Source organism: Caretta caretta, chromosome 22 (genome assembly GCF_965140235.1).
Source record: "Caretta caretta isolate rCarCar2 chromosome 22, rCarCar1.hap1, whole genome shotgun sequence".
In the NCBI taxonomy this organism is placed as follows: Eukaryota; Metazoa; Chordata; order Testudines; family Cheloniidae; genus Caretta; species Caretta caretta.
Genome location: NC_134227.1, coordinates 18,016,822 through 18,040,208, shown reverse-complemented (window position 1 = coordinate 18,040,208; position 23,387 = coordinate 18,016,822).

Genomic DNA, 23,387 nt, shown 5'->3' with positions numbered 1-23,387 from the left:
ACACTGCATTATGCAGGCCCAAATCCAATCACCCATACCCCAGACCCCAGTGCACTCCCAAAATGTGGTCGCTCTAGCCCTTAGTTCGTGGTGCAGTGTGGGAAACCTTGACTGTCCACAAAACTTAACTGTCCAGAGGACAAAGAAGGGCAGCCCATGGGATGGTGGGATACTTTTGGTAGACTCCTGGAGCATGAATCCCATGGGGCTGCGTCTACACTGCAAAGCAACAGGATCCCAGCTTGACTGAGGCTTGGACTCTCCATGCCAGTGGAGTCCTGAGACCCTGGGTCAGCACGATTTGTGTGTTGATGGAAGGGGAGTTATGCTTGAGTTTGAACTCTGATATAGCCATACCCACATAGATAGGCTTTGTGCAGCTTTGTGGATAGGATTCACAGCCCAGTGAGTGAGAAGTTTGAAACCAAACAGTAGTTACCCTCCCTGTTGCTCTGGCAGGCATGTTCAATATCAAAGCCCAGTGCCTCTGAATCTCTCATATACAGGACAGTTCAGCTTTCCTTTGGGCAGTACGGGTCAGTACATCAATGACCAAAGTTCAAGTTATGGCCAAGGTAACCGGCAAAGGGGAGAAATGGGTTGATGCCCTTCTTTGCTTCTTTATGATGGATAAAGAAGGTCTGTAAGGGCTTGGCTATTATTAAAGGGAGCAAAAGTGTTCCACATGTTTTTTACATTAGAAATTCAGTTGTTTCCCTCTGTTTTTCTTGGTAAATTCTATGATCCAGTAGGATTGTGATATCATCAATATCCGAGGGGAAACGACATTTACCCAGCCGATTTGTGATCGTGGCTGGTCTCTCAGTCATGCCCAGTAGTGACCTTTTATACTGTAAGCCCTTTGGGGGAAGGTCTTTCTTTCCATAATCATAGAAATATGAGGCTCCAAGGGACCTGGGCAGGTCAGCACTGCCCTGCATTGCGGCAGGGCCAAGTAAACCTAAACCATCCCTGACAGGCGTTTGTCCAACCTGTTCTTTAAAAGCTCCAGTGATGGGGATTCCCCAATCTCTCTTGGAAGCCTGTTCCAGAGCTTAACTACCCTTATAGTGAGAAAGCTTTTCCTAATATCTAACCTAAATCTCTCTTCCTGAAGATTAAGCCCATTATGTGTACATACAGCACTAAGCATGAAAGGGCCCCTGATATCTGCCTGTAGCTTTTAGTTGCTACTGATGTACAGATTATTATTAGAATTATTACTCTCTAAAGTTATTTGAATTAAACATATTTTAAAAAACAAACACCCTGTATGCGACAAAAAGAAAAAAACTGTTTGTTAATGATTCAGCCCCTGCCATATCCCTTTGGTTAAGGATTGAGAAAACTCCCAATCCACAATTCTGCATCCTCCAACTAGACATCCAGCAAAAACAGGTAAGATTTAACATTCCTGATATTACCAATTAAAAAGCAAGCAGAAAAAAAATCCCTTATCCTGCACAAAATAAATAAAGAAATTAAATAAAAAATGGCCTTCTGTATCCATCATAAAGAAACAGAAAAAGTGCACAATACTGTTATTTCTCCTACTCCTGCCACCTTTAATACCTGAAAACATTTCCAGACAAGATGAAATAAAGGACCACCCATAGTTTTACAGTTGGGACAAAATAATTGACAGGTTTGAAACAATCTCTAACTCCAATACGTAGGCTAAGTGCATGAACATATAATTGGATTCATCTGTATTCTGGCATCAACAGAAATTCTTGCCAATCAGTTGACTCTGGGAATATTACAAATGTTTATGAATGCTTTGACTGGTTTTTGCTTTAAACAGCATTTTGCTGAATTTAATTTCTCCTGTGCTTTTGTCAACTCTAGGTTATTATGTCACTAGGTTTCCCTCACGATTTAGAAATGAAGGATTTTGAAGGTAAGATCATTTGAGTTTTAACTCTTTCACATTTTGGTTTTGCAGATTTTTATATTGGCATTATAACAATGAATAATAATTATAATGGAGAGATGAGGTGGGCGAGGTAATATTTTTTACAGGACCAACCACTGTTGGTGAAAGAGAGAAGCTTTCGGGCTTACACAAAGCTCTTCTTCATGTCAGAAAAAGACAAGCTCAAATGTTTCTGACCTGAAGAAAAGCTCTGTGTAAGCTTGAAAGCTTGTCTCTCTCATCAACAGAGGTTGGTCAAATGAAAGCTATTACCTCACCCACCTTGTGTCTCAAAGATCCTGGGACCAACATGGCTACAACAACACAGCAAATAATAATTATAATGGATATTTGGGGCTCAGATATTTGAATTCAATGAGTTTTGGGTGTGCAAGAATATCAAGGAGAGTGTTGACATCATAGGCTCTGTTTCAGCAAAGCACTTAAGCTATAGAATTCAATCGTACTTAAACACATGCTTATGTCCCCTGTCTGAATAGGGATATTTTCCTGAACTGGGACCATAATGGATAACAAAGTCCTGTATAATATATAATAGAATTGGTTCTAAGGTTTATGGGTCTCTAATTACGTCTCATGTATTCCCAAGCAATTTGCCATTCATCACTTTGAGTTAATTGTACACAAAAATATTCCTGGAATTCTCTCAGAATAGAGGGAACTGTGTTGGAAAAAGAGCTGAAAATAAGGCAAAGATTCAGAGCTAGTGCAAATGACCGATGACGATGATGATTTATTTACTTATTTTTGTACAGCGGTAATGCCAAAAGGCCCCAATCACAGATCAAGGCCCCAGTGTGCTAGGCGCTGTATACAAGTCGAGAGCTCACAGTCTAGGTTTCAGAGAAGATGCTGCACATAGACGAAACAGACAAAAGAGGGAGCCCTGACTTTACCGAAGAACTTACATTATTGTTTGCAGTGTTGTTGTAGCTGGGATACTGTGCACTGCAGACCAGGTGAGTGAGGTAATATCGTTTATTGGGCCAGCTTTTGTTAGTGAGAGAGACAAACTTTCGAGCTTACGCAGAGACCTGAAGAAGAGTTCCGTAGAACTCGAAAGCTTGTCACTTTTGCCAACAGAAGTAGGTCCAATAAAAGACATTACGTCACCCACCTGCTCTCCCAGAACCACTTAGGGAGCCAACTCTTCTCAATATGTAAAGATTCACTTTGGCTCCCAGTGCCACTGCTATTTAAAATCTGTGTTAGGGACCCATTCTGTGATTTCCCTCTCCCTTGAGGCCTGTGTGTCTTTGGGGCACCTCAAACTATATGTGTGAGACCCGTGTCTCTCATGAAACCTCTTTTGTCATAATTGTCACTCAGGGTGAAAGGGGGCCAAAGTTGTCTTATTTATTTATTTTCCCCTTTATTTAAATCAACACTTTATTGAAACCATTTTAACCTTATTTCCTTTTTTTTTTTTTTTAGGCCATACCCCACTTCACTGTGCTGTTCTGTCCCATAATTCCCTGTTCCGAGAGCAGCAGTGTCACCTTACACTAACTGAGGAACAGAAAAAAGAACTTCAGTACCAGAGTGAGGAGGTGCTATCGTGTATCCACCTTCTGGTGCAGATGGGAGCCTCCATCCACAGTCGAGTAAGGAGCGAACTTTGTTGCTTTCTATGGCTGAATTACTGATAACACTGTGTCACGGAGCAAGTGCGCCCAGTCTCTTCTTGGGACAGGGTGGGGGTAATGATGGTCCCATGGCTGAGTCTATACAACCATTGCTTGTCTTGGAATAGCTTGGCCTAGGGGTAAAAGTCCATATGGTTGCCCTCTCTCAGGGCTGTGTGGCCTGGCAGCCAGAGTGAACAGGGATGCCCCGTCAGCAGGACTGTGTGACCCAATGACCAGAGTCAGTCTAACTGCTCTCTCTCAGGGCTGCGTGGCTCAATGGCCAGAGTCTGTATAATGGCCCTCTTCAGTAGGGCTATTTGGCCTGACTGCCAGTTAGGAGAGAGGGCCGTCACCTGGGGGAAGCAGGAGTGTGGCGGCCGGGTGGGGGACCTGGGCCCTCCCTGCTCCACCAGGTCCCAGCTCAGGGCCCTGTCAGTAGCAAGTATGCCCGCCAGTGGGGAATCCACCTGAAACACGCTGACCGCACACAGCTCAATAACTAGACCCCCTGAGCTACTTCCTACCTTGTTCCTGATGCAGCGTCCCCGGGGTCTCTGGGCTCTTCAGTCAATGCCGCTCCCAGCAGCTCTGACACTTCTTGGGTGTCCTCCGGAGTCTCAGCGTCCCTGGCTTCCACCGTCTGGGGCTTCCACGGTTCCCAGGCTGGAACTCCAACATGTGTCCTCCCTCTTCAGCGGTCCACCGTGAATGAGCCAAGGTGCTCCCTTTTATATCTAGTCTCCAGCCGGAGCATGCCCAGCGGGGGCACAGGGGCAGGGCCTCCTTGGCCCGGAGAGTGGAGCTAACCCTTGCAGTACCGGTGTGGGGCACATGCGCCCTGTCACACACTGTAATATAGCAGGTTTCAGAGTAACAGCCGTGTTAGTCTGTATTCGCAAAAAGAAAAGGAGTACTTGTGGCACCTTAGAGACTAACCAATTTATTTGAGCATGAGCTTTTGTGAGCTACAGCTCACTTCATCAGATGTATACCGTGGAAACTGCAGCAGACTTTATATACACACAGAGAATGGATTTTTTACCTTCAGTCCTTTTGGTACGATGTCCATCTGTTTGCATTTGGAAAGGAAGATGATGTCTGTCTGTATCTGTACAAGTTTTTTCATGTAGTTGATAGATTTCCACTCCAGTAGCACTTGGGAGTCCGATAGATGTCTCCAAAACAGGAGTCCAGTTCTAGAATGTAACATTTCTGTCAGTTCTAGTTGTTAAACTCTCTCCATTATGTTCTTGCTAGAGCTGGCTGAAAAATTTCAGTGAAAAAATTCTGGAACAAAATTATTGCAGAGCCAACAAACTCTAGTTCACACACTGAAAACTTTAAAAAATAGCAATAAAAGTGGGGTAGACTGAGATGGTTGTAAGATGTCCTGACGCCAAGAAGTTGAGATGTAATTGCAGTAAGATTGACTTTTTCAATCAAGTCAGTATCACGGATTTCATAGTGAGTGATGCAGTGTATGATGCAGCTATTTCATGTGCAGTATTTAGTAAACAATTAGAGTATTCCTACCCAGATTATTCTATGGCAAAAGGCTGCATTCTTCTTCTTCTATTATTATTATTTTATTTATTAAACTTCTACAACATCTTCCTTTTCACAATCTCAAAGCAGAGTAAAATTCACTCCTGTGCAAAGGTCCAACACAAGGTCTTTGCATCACTTAAACCTCACATAAACCCTATTTCAATTAATATATAAAAGATAGGTATTATTAACATTTTTATTATTTGAGAGAGAGATTTCCCGGTCCCTCAAGTTTCCTCTCTGCATTCATCTCCTCCTCCCATGGTACACAAGGCTTACTACAGGGCAACTGAGGTAATTCTTACAGGACCCTTTCGGGGAAGGTGTTTTTGTATATATAAGCTGAATGGGATGGCAGTACTAAATTCATATCACAGAGATTAGAGCAGAGATGTGGTGGCACTATGTTACCAAGTGAAATAAGGAGCCTCATCCTTTTTCAACTACATGATCATGAAATGTTGACCAGTGGCATACAGGATGAGCATTTAGGGGCTTTCAGATAATTTATTCTACAAGTACTTTATTGTTGCATGTTCAGGACCAAATCCTGTATCAGCATAATTCTCCGGGAGTCAGTGCTGATTTACCCCAGTTGAGGAGCTAGCCTTTAGTCTTCTCCAGCGAATTTACATAACATGCTAAGCTCTTTTGCAAAAGCTTTGTTGTTGTTTTTTTAACAGGATGTTAAAAGCAACAAGACAGTAGTTCATTACACGGTACAGGATGGGAACATCTCCCTGCTCAAGTATTTCTTGGAACTAAATACTTTCATGTCTGAGGACTTTATCAACAGTAAGGTGAGTTAGGGCTGGCACTGGTGCATAATTTGAATGAACCACAACACATGGGGTATTCAATGGAAATGCAATATAACAACTGGATTTCACAGGAAAAGATTTTTGCATGCAAATATAGCAAACTATCCACGCTAAAAACAGGAAAATCAATGAACTGTGCAACTTTTCAAAGCTACCTTGAACCTGTGTATCCTGTTTCCATTTATAAAATGTATTGCAAGTAATATTTTCTTGAAGGCATCATGCAGGAAGCTAATGTGAGAAACAGAATATGGAGCTTTACATTTTGACCACGAAGAAAATAACATAATTTGTATTGCTGTTGTAACACTCACATACCCAGAATGGGGTTTGGAATCGCATTGTACTAGGAGCTGTATCAACAAAGATGAGCAATACTCCCTGCTTACAGTCTAAGGCTCTGATTCAGGAAAAGCAACCCTAGTCAGAAAAGCATTGACGCACATGTCTAATTTTAAGCACATGCTTAAATTCCATTGAAGTCAAGGTTGTTTACCCATGTGCTGAATGTTAGGCATATTCCTCAGTACTTTCAGAGTCCGGGCCTAGAAGACACAAAACAGATGAATGGTATGGGGATGAGGATAGAACATACAAGCAGAGGAATGTGGGGAGGAAATACCACTGCTTTGTTACCTACGTGTTTTGTTGCATCTTTTATTTTATTTTTTTAAAATTGGGACTAAGGTAGGGTGGCAGGAACAGGGGCGTTAGGAGAAGTGAGGAAGTAGAAAGAGAAGGAAGGGAAGAGGGACAATTATAGCTTGTCACCTTCTTAGGTATAAACAGCAGACAGGTTTTTGTGGGCATCACAGCAGAGGTAAGCCTTAAAGAGGAATTTGAAAGGAGGAACGAGGACTGGCTGCATGGATTGTATTCAGGAACGTTTTTCATTGGGGATCACTGCCCCATTGTGCTAGATGCCCTACACACACATCACAAAATGGCAATCCCTGCCCTAGGAAGCTTTGGCCCAAATTTTTAAAGGTATTTAGGTGTTGTGGCGCTAGGTGTTGCAATGCCTAAATATTTAGGAGCCTAAATCTCATTTTCAAAAAGGATTTAGGCATTTAGGAGCCAAGATCCCATAGACAGTCAATGGGATTTAGGCTCTCAGTGCCTAATTCCCCTTTGAAAATGAGATTTAGGTTTCCACATTTTTTAGGCATTGCAGTGCTAAGTGTTGCAATGCCAAAATACCTTTAAAAATCTGGGCCTTACATTCTACATGGAGCATCGAATCTATACTGCATTGCAAAGAGTAGTATTCAAACATGGATCTTTGGCTAAGCAGTGAACAGCTGACACAAGGAGTGAGGGAGATAAGCAGAGAAGGGGTTGGGAAGGAAGGGGAAGGACAAGAAAAGTGATTACTCAGTGAGGATGAAGATCATTATTGAGTCATTTTGCAAGCTGAGCAAAGAGGCCTGAAATGATGCATTGTGCTGTTCCACTTCCCAGTGCGATACCATGGGTGAGCAATAAAATGCAGCGCGTTTCCCATCGCCTGTGCCATCCACAGTATGGAGCCAGACTCTTGGAAACAGCTCTGCTGCTTAGGGCTCATTCCAAGGACCACCAGCACAATCGTTTCCGCTCCAAATTATTTACACCCTTGAAGCAGGTCCCAGAACTGTGTGTCTATTTTGTCGGAGATCAGTGAAGTTGTTCATCGTCATGACTAGCTGTAACTTTGGGCTTGGAGAATGTAAATATTTTACTGGACATTTCCAGTTCCTGGAAACCATAAGGAGAGCTAAGGGGAGATAAAGAAGTGACATACAGCGGCCGATGAAAGCCGTGACCCAAAGTTGCATTTCAAGAGAAAGAGAAGGAAATCAGCCTGGTACAGCTTGCTCTGTTGCCAAGCCTCTAAGAGGATGTCTACACTGCAAAAAACCCAAACCACCCACGGCAGTGAGTCAGAGCCTGGGTCAGTTGTCTCATGTTCACACTTCAGAACTAAAAATAGCAGCGTAGATGTTCCCGCTTGGGCTAGAGTCTGGGTTCCGAAACCTGGCGAGGTGGGAGGGTCTCAGAGCCCGGGCTCCCGCCCAAGTGCCAACGTCTACACCGCTATTTTTAGCCCTGTTGTGCCAGTTCCCTGAGCCTAAGCCAGTTAACCCGGGCCCTGGGCAACGGGTATTGTGAGCGAACTTCATGACATTTATGCTTTAGTAGAGACCGTCCCCCTGACATATTTTCTGGAGTTTTTACTCATCGTGGCTTGCCTAGCAGCTAGACATAATGGGCAGACCCTCAGCGGATGTAAACGGGAGCTGTTCTTTCGGCTTCAGTGCAGCTACGCTCCAGCCACCATCTGTTCAAGCTGCCTCAGCCTTTTTTTTCAAAACCTTCTTATTTATTATTTTTCACACCCTGCCAGCACATTTATCAGCCCAGCTGAACTTAGCATTGCAACATTTGTCGCCACAGAGTGACATCTGGGACAACACCTAACACCAAGCCATCACCACGAGTGGTAGATTTGTTGAGACTGGATGTACGTTTTTCAGCACCTGTCATCAGCTGTGAAGAAGGGGGAAAGAAAGTTATTCATCTAATGTCCAGAAATGAACATGGTTTGATACAGAGACTGAGAGAAAGCTGTACAATTAAATATTATGTAGCTCCGTTTACCACAGCTGAGGGTCTGGGCTTATAAACACACAGATCCAACAGCAGAAATTCACTGTCATATGTACTCTGAAGTGTGGCTTCCTACCCTCACGTCAGCCTCTGACTTTTCAACGTGGCCTTATTGAGGAATCCTCCTTGTCTAGTTTACTTAACCGTTCTCCATTGGATTCAGCAGGAGAGAAGATGTTATTCAGTTCAGTTAATCCTGGTGCTCAGTTTTGTGGATGCACAAGTGACATTTGCATGTTTCTTCTTATAAAGTTCTATTTGACGGGGAATGGCATGTGCCTTTTGCTCTTTGTGGTGGGACAAAGATCTGTAAAGAATAGTCTCTCTCCTTACCCTTAATTTTTTGAAACACCCTGGTCTTTTTTGCATCATTCTCTCCCTTTATCTCTTAGGACCCATTGTACGGGCAATAACTTGTCCATGGGGTTCTGGTATCTGACACTGTCTCCTGATAATAATCCTGTAGGCTCTTTCTACGTTGATAGGATCATCTGGAGTCTTCAGCTGCTCTACTGTGTCTCTTGTAACCATTATTTCCAAGAAAAAAAGATTACATCGTTGTCCTCTTGTCTTTCCTGTAGTTGAAGAATGTGAAGAATTTGAGCCTGCACCTGGCCCTCATTTTGCTCTCATTTCTTTTCAGAGAGTTTCAGAAGTTTCTGCACACTGTTCAGCGTCTGCTCGTATTTCTTCACAACTGCATTGGCCTTGGCCCATGGGGCAGTCAAGGCCTGCTGTGCTCTTTCTAAAGCACCCAAGAGAGAGTCTAGAGAGTCCCATTAGATTCCTGTCTGACTTTCTCCCATTTATGTTTAGCAGTTTACTAAAAGAAATATCTTTGCAATATTTACTAGCAAGTGAGATCCGGGGCAAGACTTCTTAAGGGAATACTCAGATAGTACAGGCCAGAGGCCAGATCCAAAGCTCAGTGAAAGAAGTGGGAATGTTTCTGCTGACGCTAATGGGCTCTGTCTTAACCTTATATATATAAATTGATGGATGGATGGATGGGGTGGTGAGGGAACAGGTGGGTAGATAGATGGGAGTCAGCGGCCAAGAAAGTGGGTCTTGGATCAGGGAATAAGTGCACTGGCAAGTTTTTAACTTGTTTGCTTTGCTTGTTGGGATCCTGGCTATGATTCAAGATCATGCCTATGTATGCAAATACCAGCTTCATTGGGATATTGAGTAAAATCTGACTGAAAGCTGCCACTTTCGATGATCTCCTGCCTCGATGGGTCTGACTCTTTACCTGCTACAGTGTGGAAATTCAGTGATCTGCCCAATACAAAGTCATTAACATTAACAGTTTCCCTGGAATCTTGGAGGAGTTCTTGAAAGTGCAGAGGGGCTTGGAGACCCTGAACTCCATCCCAGGGCCGAGTACACAGCAAATACTGAACCACAGCACAGTTTGGAGGAGGATGAGATTATGAGCCCACTGTGCCTCGAGGCTGCAGCCTGAAGTACTCCCCAGTAGGCGTGCTGGCGAGATGGGCATAATAGCTCTGGGAATGCTGGAGGAGAGCACATGGCAGCAATTGCTGGTGCACCTTGTTACAAGGTACAGCAAGTTGTTGCTCTGTAGAGCAGCCCTGCTCCACTGGCTAATGCAAAGGGGTGGGGAGTACTGGAGGGCATGACCCTGTCTTCTCCCCAGCCAACCCACCCTGTGTGTGAAATCTAGTGCCACAGCTGGCACTAAAGTCACCAGTCTCTTGTGCACCAAAAGCCTGATCCTGCATGCATTGAAGTGAATAGCAATGCTCCCTGCATTAAGCCATAAGATCATGCCCCTGTGCAATAGGAGAGAAGGCTCCCTGTGTTCTCTATCCCTTGTTCCCCGGCAGGACTGGGCATCATTTAGCCTGTAGTGTCCCTAATCCAACTTCCATTACAGCGAATGCAAAGGCTTTAATGAGAGTTAGTTCAGGCTTTATAAGATTAAGAGTCTTATTTGCCTAGCTGAATGTTTGGTTTCTGAAGATACCAGAGTTTCTGCCTCAAGACTGTTGTCAAAGATACAACATATAAACACAGATGTTTCATTTTTTCTTGAAAAGCCATATAAATAGCTAAGTAACAATAATTTTGTTTTATGGGATGGTAAAGTTGACATAACAGATTTGCTGATTCAGAACTTGTAAAAATACCTTGTTTCCCTAAAAAAAGCTTTTAAGAATTTCATATTTGTTTGCTATTTAGAGGTGTGTTTCAGAGTATCCTCTGCATCAGAGGTGCACATGGAACAAAAATTACTAACCACTCCTTCTAAAATTGGTTATCATTTGTGTCCCGTACCTTTTAATGTCATCCCGTTTCCAACTGAGCTCATAAAATAACTGCAACTGCATATCAGTGTGTAAGTGGTATTGTTTGTTATTTCATCAGTTAATAAATAGAACAGAGGGAAATAAATTAGAACCACAGCAGGCGAAATGATAATACAAAGCTCAACAGAGCACCGTCTGTGAGGAATACATAATGATTTGAAAAATAAAAGTTATGGGGTTGGTTAAATATATTATCAGTATCATAGAATCTTTAATAAATTAGTCCCTTGCCATCTATATTTCATTTATTAATCCTTTGTCACCAATCCTATTGACTCTTCTGGCTGTGCAGCGTGACAGGTTTTGTCCTGTCCTGTCAGATAACAGTGATAGAGTTCCTCTCCGGTTACAGAACTCAGTTTCAGGCCACCTATTGACCTGGTGAGGAATTACATTTTTTTTTTTTTTTTTTTTTAAGAATGCTTATGTTGAAGGACCCAGGAAAGCACTTATATACGTTCTTAAATCCCATTGCTTTTCATGGGACTTAAGCACATGCTTAAAATTAAGTAAACGCTTACATGCTGTCCTGAATAGGATGCTTTCCAGAGATGGGGCCAATGACAGGTGTGATTTCTTTCACCTGCCCCAGTACTTGAGCCCCCTTATATATACAGTCCTAGCATATATTCTTAATAATATTACATAGAGATACATGGACAGCAGTAACCCTTCGAAAACTGGACACTTTCCAGGTGGATCACTTGTTATCTGAGTGTTTTGCAGTAAGTTCCACTAAGGACACTTGCCCAGTGATCCGGAACTTGGAAGAGCTCTAGCAGTAATAGGCAAGGTGGCTGGGACTTGCTTTTTTTGAACCAGGAAAAGCCCAGTGGCCAGGAAATCAATGTATTTTAGCTACAAATATAATCCATTAAATATTGTTCCTGATCCTCATTTACACTAAGGCCCTTTTACACTCTTCTGGCAGAGGCCTTAATGTGCATGTCAGAGCTGTGTAAAGCAGTGTTAGTGCAAATGAGAATCAGGCCCATTATTTTCAGCTATGATGCCATCGCACAATTGTGTGTAGTGCATCCACGTGCCACCAGATTTTACTTTGTCTATGTAAAGTTAGTTTCTTGATAAGTGACTTTTCTTTAGCCCTTCAACTTCCTTCTACAAGGCACTTTATACGGACTAAGCCCATCTCTTTTTGCTAACAGCTAATCTGGTCCCTGCCGCCTAACAAGATATGGTTCTGCAGACATTTGCAGGCTCGTTGGGCTCATTGCTAGTCAGGTGTCTTTTGCTGGCCTCTGAGGTACTGCTACAGCCAGGTATCCATTCTTAAAGCGTCAAAAGCCACCAACTCTTAGAAGCAAAGCTTCTCCAACTTTGTAGCAGGTCTATTGAGTTGTGGTGTTTAGAACAGGCATATTTAAGTAGCAGATAATGGAGATACCCTAAGATAACCAATATTTTCTGGCCTCTTCATCTCTAATTGACAGTTTTCCATTTTTGGTACCCTTTTAAAACTGAAAATATTTTTGCGGGGAACTGAAAGATACAATTGAACCATGGACTGTAAGGTGTTGTTGTTTTCTTTTCATTGTGCTAGGCTCATGGTAACACTGCTTTGCACATGGCAGCTGCTCTTTATCAGGACAAAAATCAGGAAGAAATTATCAAATTGCTCCTGGACCATGGGGCAGACCCAAGCATCCGAAACTTAGACAACGACCAGGCAATTCACATGGCACAGTCAGGAAAGGCTGGCGATCGGGTAAACATTACATACGGTTTATACTCTATAACTCTCCCTGCCTATTAAACATAGACATCATGTATCTTTATCTAAAGAAAGAATTCAGTTATAGGGAAATTTTGCTACTAAAATTCCCCGATTGAAAGCCTCTGAAACAATGGACCTTCATTCCATTCACTGTGCTAATTCTCCAGATCCCCAGCAATTACCATCCATCAGCTAGGCATTAAGGCCCAGATTTTCAAAAATGACTGTTGATTTGGGGTACTTCCATCTTCAGGGGTTCAACTTGAGACCTTTTAAAGGGCCCTGATTTGCAGTAAATGCTGAGCAATCACCCTCTGAAAATCAGGCTCCTTTAAGGTATGTCAAGTTGGGCACTGAAAATCACCAGTCACTTTTGAAAATCTTGGCCTAAATACAATATTTCAGTGGGATTCTCCCGTCCCCCTCCTCCTCTGTTCTATCTAAACAGGGGAGGAGGAGAGAAATTGTCACTGCTCCATAAAGAGTAAGAAGAATTTCCAACTCCAGTGTTGTTGTGGTTGTTCCAAGCTGGAGTAAAGAAGAACTCGTCTTGCTACAGTGGCTTCCTACAGTTAGGACCTAATCCATGGCCTATTGAAGCCAATGGGGGTCATCCCAGAGGCCATCCTCTCTCTCTCACACACGCACAGTTCCCTCTGCAGCTATTTCAGGTGAAGAAAGCCTCTGTCACCATTCCCAAGTGAATAGGGCTAGCTATTATGCCAGATAGGCTCTCCTCTGTTACAGCGAATTTGGATCTCCCCTGTACTGGGAGGTGCACACAAAGGGCATATGCCTACTTTGGCAATTCCATAGCCAAGGAGCATAACAGAAGTATTAGTGGATGCTCTGGAGATCTTAGCGAACTGTCAGCACATTGCCTGCTGTTTACAGTGCCTGCATTTGTGAAAAGGTCACTGGAGCCCATTCTAATTGACAGTGGGATCATATACATCCACCATGTACGCATCCACCCACAATTTTACATGAGGTATATTAAGTCTTTATATTTGTTGGCAGGTCAGGCATTTGCTGAAGAAAGGGAGAGTCACGTCAGCATTTGTTACCTGCCGTCGAAACGCGAGATCCTAGATCACCTGCCAATTCAGACAGGGTTTTGCCTTGGTTTCCTGAGAAGGCACCTCCTTTCAGAAAAACTTGAAGTCTTTAAATCAAGACTGAATGACTTTCTAAAAGATACGTTCTAGTTTTGCCACAAGTTGTTGGCCTCAGTGACATCGATTACTGGGTGAAATTCTGTGGCCTTTGTTATGCAGGAGGTCAGATTCTAACTGCCCCTTCTGGCCTTAAAGTCTATGAAAATCCAGAGGCTTCAGTGATGAACTGTAAGGTGCAAATGTGCTGTAGCCACTAAGTTGAGCTCACCATCGTATGAGTCACTTACAGATTTAAACTAGTTTAAATGGTGGATTCTCTGTCACTTGACGTCTTTAAGTCATGATTTGAGGACTTCAGAGACTCAGCCAGAAGTTAGGGGTCTATAACAGGAGTGGGTGGGTGAGGTTCTGTGGCATGCCATGTGCAGGAGGTCAGACTAGATGATCATGGTGGTCCCTTCTGGCCTTAAAGTCTATGAGTCTATGGCATTGTCATAGTTCACCTGTGTGACCACCAGTATGTCTGAACCTACGACATCTAAAGTGAAAATTCCTCTTGTCCATGAAGCTACTATCAATTCTGTTCCTCAGTATTTTGCATGAGAATATTGAAGTAGCCACACTTGAAAGCTTAGGTTTCGTGCTTCTGACTCTAAGGGGGGAAAACAAATGCTCACAAGGATAAACATACAGGACCAGATCCTCAGATGGTGTAGGTTAGCATAACTCCGCTGAAGTCAATACAGCTGCACTAATTTACACCAGCTGAGAATCTAACCCACATATTCTATTTAGCATTCAGAAAAGTTAATTTAACAACAGTTCCTGTATGTAAAAATAACAGACCCGGCTGATCGTTTGAGTTCTTCTCTTCTTTTAGGACTATCCTCCTACAGTATGTGCAATGACTAATGGGATTTTGCAGCTCCAATCATGTAGTTAAAAGAGTGCAGGAAATCACTTTGTCCTACAGAAGACAGGTAATGATCACTGGCAAACATGGTGACATGTTATCTAACCTGCTTAATTAGTTTAGTTAGATTAATCACAAAGGCAAAATCATCAGCATCAAACCTAGACTGTCAGTCATATGCCCCCAACTGATGGTAAAAGTAACCCAGAAAATCAGATGTCTGAAGAAAGGCCTGCTGGGTTTTGTTTTCAGGCATCTATTTCATTTAAAATGTGTTAAAATTATTCTTTACAAAACAAATTACTTAAACCGAGGAAATTACCCAGAATAGTGACCAACATTCAGGATGCTCATTCAATATTTCCAATCAGAATAATCTGTACAACACTGTCAGTCATAGCAGGAATCATGGTCCTGAAAGCATTAAAATACAAGAAGCTAGATTCATCTCATCTGCAGCCAAGGAGCACGAGGTCTGGGAGGAGGGTGAAAAGATGGCGTGAGCTCATCTCTGTACTCTCTCAAATCCTCAGCTCACTCTGTGTTATTCCAGTCCCATGGTGTAATTTAGAGCAGTCTGAGGGTTGCCAATGGTCCCAAAGGACAAACATGGCATTGGGGAATGTAGGGAAGCCCCAGTCTGTCCATTCACTGTGGGCTTCCACTGTGGGCAAAGTGGGATTCATTGCAGGAATAAGGCCCAAAGCGTGAATGGAGAATATTCATAGTAACATTCTTAGCGGAATGTATATTGTAGTAGATTCTTTCTATGGAAAGATTTGTGGGTTGCTATGCAATCGTAGACTGAAAATAGTGCCTCTCATGAGTCAATAGAAATGAGGGGGAGTAAAGGTGACATTCTGACAATCAGTACCACAGGTGGTAATTTTCATTAATTATATTTAATAAGTTGACTAGAAAGCATTTTGATTGTACCTCACTATTTCTCATTGTAGCACAAATGAATTTTTAACAAGTGTAAACAGAAAGGTAAAGGATACTTTTTTTAAAAAATTTTTTATTTTAGTTTTTTTGCAGCATCTACGTGACTTAGGAGCCTAAGTCCCAGCATCTTAGCTATTGGAAAGTGATTCAGCCTTCGCTTTTTGAACATTAGCGCTCAGTGTGTCCCTCTTGAATGATGCTGTTGCATTGGGAATCACTAGTGATTTGCACTGAGACTTAGGCTCATAAGTTACTTAGGGGTTTTGAAAAAGAACGTTTAGCCAAATGTTCAGCAGGTTTAGACTAAAGCTCTTCAGAAACACTGCTATAGGTATTGTAATTACAGATTGCTGTAACTCTTAGCCTTCCTCAAACCTTTCCCTCCCTACTACTTGGCTACTTCCTTTCACTGCATCACGTCTACATACCTGCCAACATCCTCTGACCAAAAAAAAAAAAAAAAAAAGGTAGCTTGTATATTTGCATATATTTGCATACATTCAGGCACAAATCAGCCAAAGCACATGCCTTCTCATTTTGAAGCTATGCTGTAAGAAACTCTAGCGTGGGAATGAATGCATGCACGAGTGAATGTTCAATGGGTGATATGTGTAAATGCAAATAAATAAATAAATGCAGTTGTTTAACTTGCTACCATCAGAAATCTGTGAATAACACTGAGCATTTAATACACTTTAATGCAACCACTCATGCAGATTTTTATGTGGAAATCCTTATTTGTGAAATGAATTGGATACCATCATACAATACATGGAATAAACCATTCTTGAATTAATGAGTGTATAAATTATTAGCTCCCCTAATTACTTTCTTTAACATGTTTAATATTTAACCCTTAATAACAACAACACATAGCTCTTGTATAGCACTTTTCATCTGTATAGTTCAAAATTCTTTACAATGGAGGGAAATTTTCACTATCTCCATTTTACAGATGGGGAAACTGAGGCACGGGGAGGTACTATGACTTGCCCAGTGCCAGACAGTGAATCAGTGCAACAGCTGGGAAATAGAACATAGGTCTACCGCATTCCAGGCCAGGGTCTTATCTATTGGAGCATGCAACTCTCAAAGTGCCTCTTTCAGCCATTCTTTTCTGAACATTAGTGTGTGAAATGTCCCTCTGGAATGATGATGTTATTGGAAATCACTACTAGTTGCTGAAAGCTATACATTGGTGTGTGTGCATAACATGATGACTGCTAAGAACAGCAGAATGTCAAACAGGCCTGCTTCTTTGTTACACTGAGGCCCTTTTACACCACTCTGGCATTGAATAGAAGCTTTAAAATAAGCATAACTGTAATTTATGTCCATTTTAAGGCCCCTTTAGATGGACAGATAGGTGCAAAGTGGCGTTAATGTAATCCGGTCAGATCCAGTGTTCCTGCAAAATAAATATTTAAAAGGAAAGGTTATTTTTTAAAATGGTACGCTCCACTTGTAATAAGCTTTTCCCTATAGGAATATGGGCATGTCTTAGGTTTTCGATGCACGTACTGATCCAAAGCCCACTGAAATCAATGGGAATGATTTCATTGATATCAAAGGCTTTGGATCAGGGCCCGAGACATTTGGCAGCAAAGCTGTTGAATCCAGATAACAGGTAAAGAAACCATTTGAAAATAAAGCACCTTTTCCTCTTCTAGAGTGAAAATGACCACTGTGCAGAGAAACAGCACTACACCTGTGCATCATTTAAGTCCCTCTTATGCCCTCAAAATGGGATTTATGTACTAGTGCATAGGCTTCTGCTGACTGCACAGGGCTGAGTTTCACTCATTCAGTAGTACCTTACTCTGCAAGAGAGAAAGATTCCTGTTGATTTCAATGCAATTGTTCAAGCAATAAGGCACTATACACCATGAGAAAGGATGGTAGAATTTGGCCCTCTGTTTTGTCCAGGTTTATCCTTTCCTACCTTTGACTGAGCAAAGGCTGTTACTCAAAAGGCACTGTTACCATTAAACAAAGGCATGGAGAATTAGCACTATGGAAAATCTCCAAATGGTCTGTAGTTGAAAGCAAGGAACTATTATTTGATGGATTAAACAGGGCATTAGCAGAAAGCCCTAATTTAAGAGGTTTTGTCTTACCTAAATCTGCACAGTGCAGTTTGAAATTGGGGTCCAGACATTAGGTTTGTTAATGGCTTAAGTCTCAATTTCTTATAAGAAGGGAATTATCTTAAAATAAAATATCAATATTTTATATGCAAACTATATAATCTATATTTATTATATAAACATTGGCCAGATTCTCAGCGGATGCAAATCAGTGTAACTCCAGTGGTCCTTTGCCAGTTTATATCAACTGAGGACCTGGCCCAAAGTGATTTTTCTTTTAAACAAAATTGAAAAACAAAAAACACAAAAAATAAAAAAAAAATTTTAAAAAAGTCCTGCATTCCTTATTGTTGAAAAAGCCCAGGAGCAACCTTTGATGAATTGTCTCCTTCTGTCATTTCTTTCTGATGTTAATAGACAGTCCATCTGTGGCTCAATAATCAGCAAGTTTTTACTTGCACTGAATGAATCATCTGAAACGAATGAAAGACCTGAGGACCTGGAAACATAACAACCCAAAACACAAACAAAAGTCTGTAACATGTTTGCCGTCCTAGGCTTGGACTCAAAAATAATAGACAAAATTGCAGAAACGAATGACTGATGGCATTATTCCAAAGACCAAAGACCAAAGATATGAAAGACCAAAAATAAAAAATAAAAAAAAATGGTGTCAGTTCTGAGCCCTGAATTTGTAAAGGACAGGGACAGAAACATGGCCTGTGATTGCCATGCCTCTGGCCTTCATCTGGGCTCCAACACCACGTTCCACTCCAACAGCTCTGCCGCATTGACCCTGGAGTGATGCACAGCATTCTTCCTCCATAGGCCCCCTCCGGGAGCAGCGACGGGTGAACCTGCACAACCCTGTGGCTCTTAAGTCTCTGAGGAGAGAGCAGAGCACATCCCTGGGGATCCCTGACAAGCTGTGGGGCTAACTTTCCCCTTCACACTGCTGGCTACTCTGAAATCCTTCTCCCTAACTCACAAGCAGATGTTTTTTTCTAAAAGATCCGCTCTAGGAATTATTGTGGGGCAGTTCTCTGGCCTGTGTTATACAGGAGTCAGACTAGATGATCACAATGGCCCCTTCTGGCCTTTTAGTCTATGGATCTATAATTCTCAGTTACGCTAAGGCCTCTTTACACCCATCATAGGGTGACTGGCTCCTTTAAGGAGAGATGAGATCGGCCACCCCTGTGCCATAATTAATTAGCTGTTTCCCAGCCTGAGGAACAGGACTAAGGAGGGTCAGGTGAGCCCTGAGGTAGGGTCTGCTGGAGGTTGTGTGCTCTGTAGTGGAATGGAGTGGAACCACAAGGAGTGGGCAGGCCCTGAGCTGTAGGAAGCTGGGTGCTTCAGGGGCCCAGTTCCTCAGGGGCCTGGCGCTTCATACCAGCATGGGGAAGGATGCAAGGAACAGACCCCAGAAGGAGCTGTGAACAGTACTTCAGGGAACCAGCCTGGGGGCTGAATGCTGTGTCCCAGAGCCAGAAGACTCTCCAAGGTAACCCAGGAAGGGGCTGGGAATAGGGCCCTGAGGGTGGGTTGAAGAGAAACGCCTGAATGGCAGAAGGACCATTCGTTTGTTTGTTGGGACATTTTTAGTTGCCCTGTTGCTATCCCAGAAGGGATTGTTTTGCTTGTCACTTGGCTGGAGGGCTCAGCTGCATCTCTAGCACATCTTCAGTGTGTGGAGAGCTGAGACCCAACTTGGGGAGGGTAAGTGGACCTTAATGTGAACATTATTTGCAATTTCCACCCACTTCAAGGGCCTGAAACTCTGGCAGAGCAAAGTAAAAGGGTACTAGTGTAAATGACAATCAGACTTAAAAAGTATAATGGTCACCTAGGGTCTGGTTTCCTGCTGCCCTTTATCTTGTACAGTTGTTTACAGCTATGCAAAGGATAGTAGCGTTTACACCCCCTTGTGAATTCACTTTGCACAAGGTGCAAAGCTGCAGGAATCAGAATCGGGCCCCTTGCCTCTCTGCCTGTCAAACCCTGGCTGCAGCGGTGCATGGGCCTCATGCCAACTTCCTGCACAAGGGATGAATTTCACCCATTTGAAGGTATTTATCCAGGGCCTGCTTCTCGTTTATATTAAGCTCCCTTTATGCCACTTGGGCAGCATAAGGGTGCCCTGGAGCAGTGGTTCTCAACCAGGGGTACGCCTACCCCGGGGGGGTAGGCAGAGGTCTTCCAGGGGGTGCATCAACTCATCTAGAGATTTGCCTAGTTTTACAACAGGCTACAGAAAAAGCCCGAGCAAAGTCAGTACAAACTAAAATTTCCTACAGACAATGACTTGTTTACGCTGCTCTATATGCTATACACTGCGATGTAAGTACAATATTTGTATTCCAATTGATTTATTTTATATAATTATATGGTACAAATGATAAAATAAGCAATTTTTCAGTACTAGGGTGGCTGTGACACTTGTTTCTATTTTTATGTCTGATTTTGGAGGCAAGTAGTTTTTAAGTGAGGTGAAACTTGAGGGTACACGAGCCAAATAAGACTCCTGAAAGGAGTGCAGTAGTCTGGAAAAGTTGAGAACCACTGCCTTGGAGTGAGTGTTAAGACACCCTTTCTGGTTTTTCTGTTGGACAATGCCAATTCGTTGGAAGATAAATGCTTTGCGGAAATATATTGATTTCAGCAGAAGTTCATTTTGCAAGAGAAATTGAAAAAAGCGCTTTGCTAAGGTCCATTTTGGAATGGAACACTTTGTTTCTCTATTTCACAATGACCTTTCATTTAAATTTTTAAAAATTGGATATAATGTAAAATAAGTAGAAATTGGAATGAATGACTTTGATTTTATTGAAACAAAATGTTTCAATTGACCGGAAACAAAGCTGGGGATTTTTAGTAGGAAGAACTTCTGTTGTCTTATGCCAAGTCTCCACTGAGGAGCTAAGCTAGCATAACTATACTAGCAAAGCTCTGTACTGTGGACAAGCCCCCATGACTCTATTCCTCATCTGTAAAATGAGGAAAATACTCCCTTTGTCTGTCTTCCTTACTTAGATTGTGAGCTCTTAAGGGCAGAGACTGTCCCTTACCAGATGCTTGTACAGTACATAGCCCTGATCTCCATTGGGACCTCTAGGCGTTAATGCAATACAAATAACAAATGCCTGTGAATTAATAACAATGGGCTCTTGATCCTACAAATGTTTACTACTAGGTTTAGAACTTATTGCTATGAATAATTTCACTGACTGCCATGCAAGTGTAAAGCAGCACTCGTAAAGTGTAGTGTGTAATCGTTGTTTATAGAATGACCAAGAAACATAATTTCCCTGGTGCACGGCAGCTAATCCTTAGCTGAGAAAAAGTATTTAATCTTTATTATTTAAACTCCATGCAACTGCAATCAGATAGGAGAGAGACACGGGCATGTCATAAACATGTAATAGTCTGGCAGGGTGTAGCCCTGGGCCATATGCCTACCACTAACCCTAGAAAACACACTGTGCCTCAGTGCACCTGTCACACCGTCGCACTGAAATGCAGGCGCAGATTTCCTAGCGGGCACTGGTCGTCTGATACTTGGCTTGAAGTATGTTAATTGCAAGTTGTGAGTCCTTATTAATCGCATTCCAGGAAGATGACTCAGCGAAGGATGTTTTAGTCTCTGTATTTTTACATTTTCCTCTTACTTTTTTGTGCATTATTTTATTGGATATAATAAAGACCGTTTGACTAGTCCTCACATACTCAGGCTAACACTTTCAAATCAGAGGAGCAGATTTGGTCACCTTATTCCTATTAATTTTAATGGGAATTGAGCATCTATGCCCTGGGTTAGCTTTGACCATCTCAATTCACCCTTTAGCTCTTCAAACTATTAATTTCTACAAGCCTCTACACACGTAACTAAATCTGACCAGTTTCCATGGACTAGTGTGTGGGGCCAAGAACTGCAAACACATAATCAGGTGCTCAGGTCATACGGTGTTGGGCACAGTATAAAAATCGGCACAGACAGAATGGTAGATTTTAGCCTAAATTGCCAAATTTTTCAAGCCAAGGTTTGGAAGAGTTGCTGCTGCATTCAGTAAACCAGCCAGCAGAAGGAAGATCTTTCCCCTGTATCAGAATCTTGGTTCTCGCTATGTAGCTTCACCTAGCTGCAAATCCGAGCAGTAACACATCAATCTACTCCAGTCCCCAGAAAAGGAAAACATGCCCTCCATAGGTTGTGAAAAGTCCGGAGACAGCGTATTCTGTGGCTGACCAGCAAACAATTCCATTTCATGAACAGCATGTTTTGATTCGAAAAAAGCTTTGTTGAAAACTTTTCAACCCACACTAGTTGATTCAGTAGGTTTCAGGAGGTGACAAAATAATAATGCTGGTGGGTTTCATTTAGCATGGAGGAAAAAAGACAACTCTGAAAACTACCATCTCTAATCACACAAGCAATCCAAGGGTACACAGGCACCTTCAAACTTTGCATTTTAAAAAAAAAACTTCATGGGGAATGCTCAACCGTAAGCTTTTAAATTAAAATTCAAAGTGAAAGAGGCCAGAAGGAAGCACTATTAAAGTTATGGCTAACACAGCTTGTTAATAATGGGAGCCAGCAGAGGTCATTGTTTTACTGAGCCAGCAGGCAATCGCTCTCTGTTTCATTTACTAATATATTCAGTGCACCACTGCGGTAAGGCTGAGACTGCAAACAGCAGGAAATTCTCAGTTACGGGTTCTGCAGCTCACCCCGCTTCCCAGGGCACACTTAGAATTTTGCTTTACTGCATAAACAGCTAAATATATACCTGTGTGACGAATATGGCCAGAATACTGTTACTACAGGAACCCTGACTTTGATATCCTGGACCAGATTCTAGTTTGTTCTCTGTCCCTTTGACACCACTAAGCCAGTGTGAAGGGGATGGACTCCGGTCTTAGCTGATCAGCAGACAAATGTCCTTCTGTGGTGAAAAGCAGGCAGAGCCAGCTTCTGTACCAGCCCCCTCTACTCACCACCTCAGCAGACTTGCATCACAAATAATGATACAGTTTCATGATGTATTCTTGTGATATTGTTAAACATGTGTGTCTAATGCCGTAGGTGTGTGTGGCTCTCTTTATAGAGAAGACAGACGCCGTTCCTGCCATGGGGCATATGAGATCTGGGTGGTGCAGGGAGTGATGACCAGGCACAGGGCAGGATGGGTGGTGAGAGAGAGGGAATGGGCTTATTTTGCCTGGTATATATGATATTGGTGCCTGTAAGTGTTACATTTATTCACTAGCATAGAGTGTGACACAGCGGAGTGAGACTGTGGGGAAAAGCAGGATTAGCCAGTAGAGGGACAAGTTATGTGATGAACAGGGCCAGGCAGGATATTTCAGGCAGGTGGTGGAGAGAGCCGTCTGGGAGAAAGAGCCAGTGGAAATGAAGGAAAGTGGGACTAGCAGAGTGAGAGTGGCAGGAGAGGAGAGAAAAGCAGGGGGTAGAGTCCGGAGGGCAAGAATGAGAATTTGATGGGTTCAAAGTGGGGAGATGCCCTGGATGGAGATGTGGGAGGGAAGGAGGAATTTGGCAGCAGACAGGCTGTGCTGTCACTTCCCTGCTATGCAAGGAACTGGGAGTTTGGGGGAGAGGGGTGGAAATTTCAGAAGAATCAGATGTTTATACAAATGGGTCCAGAGCCTC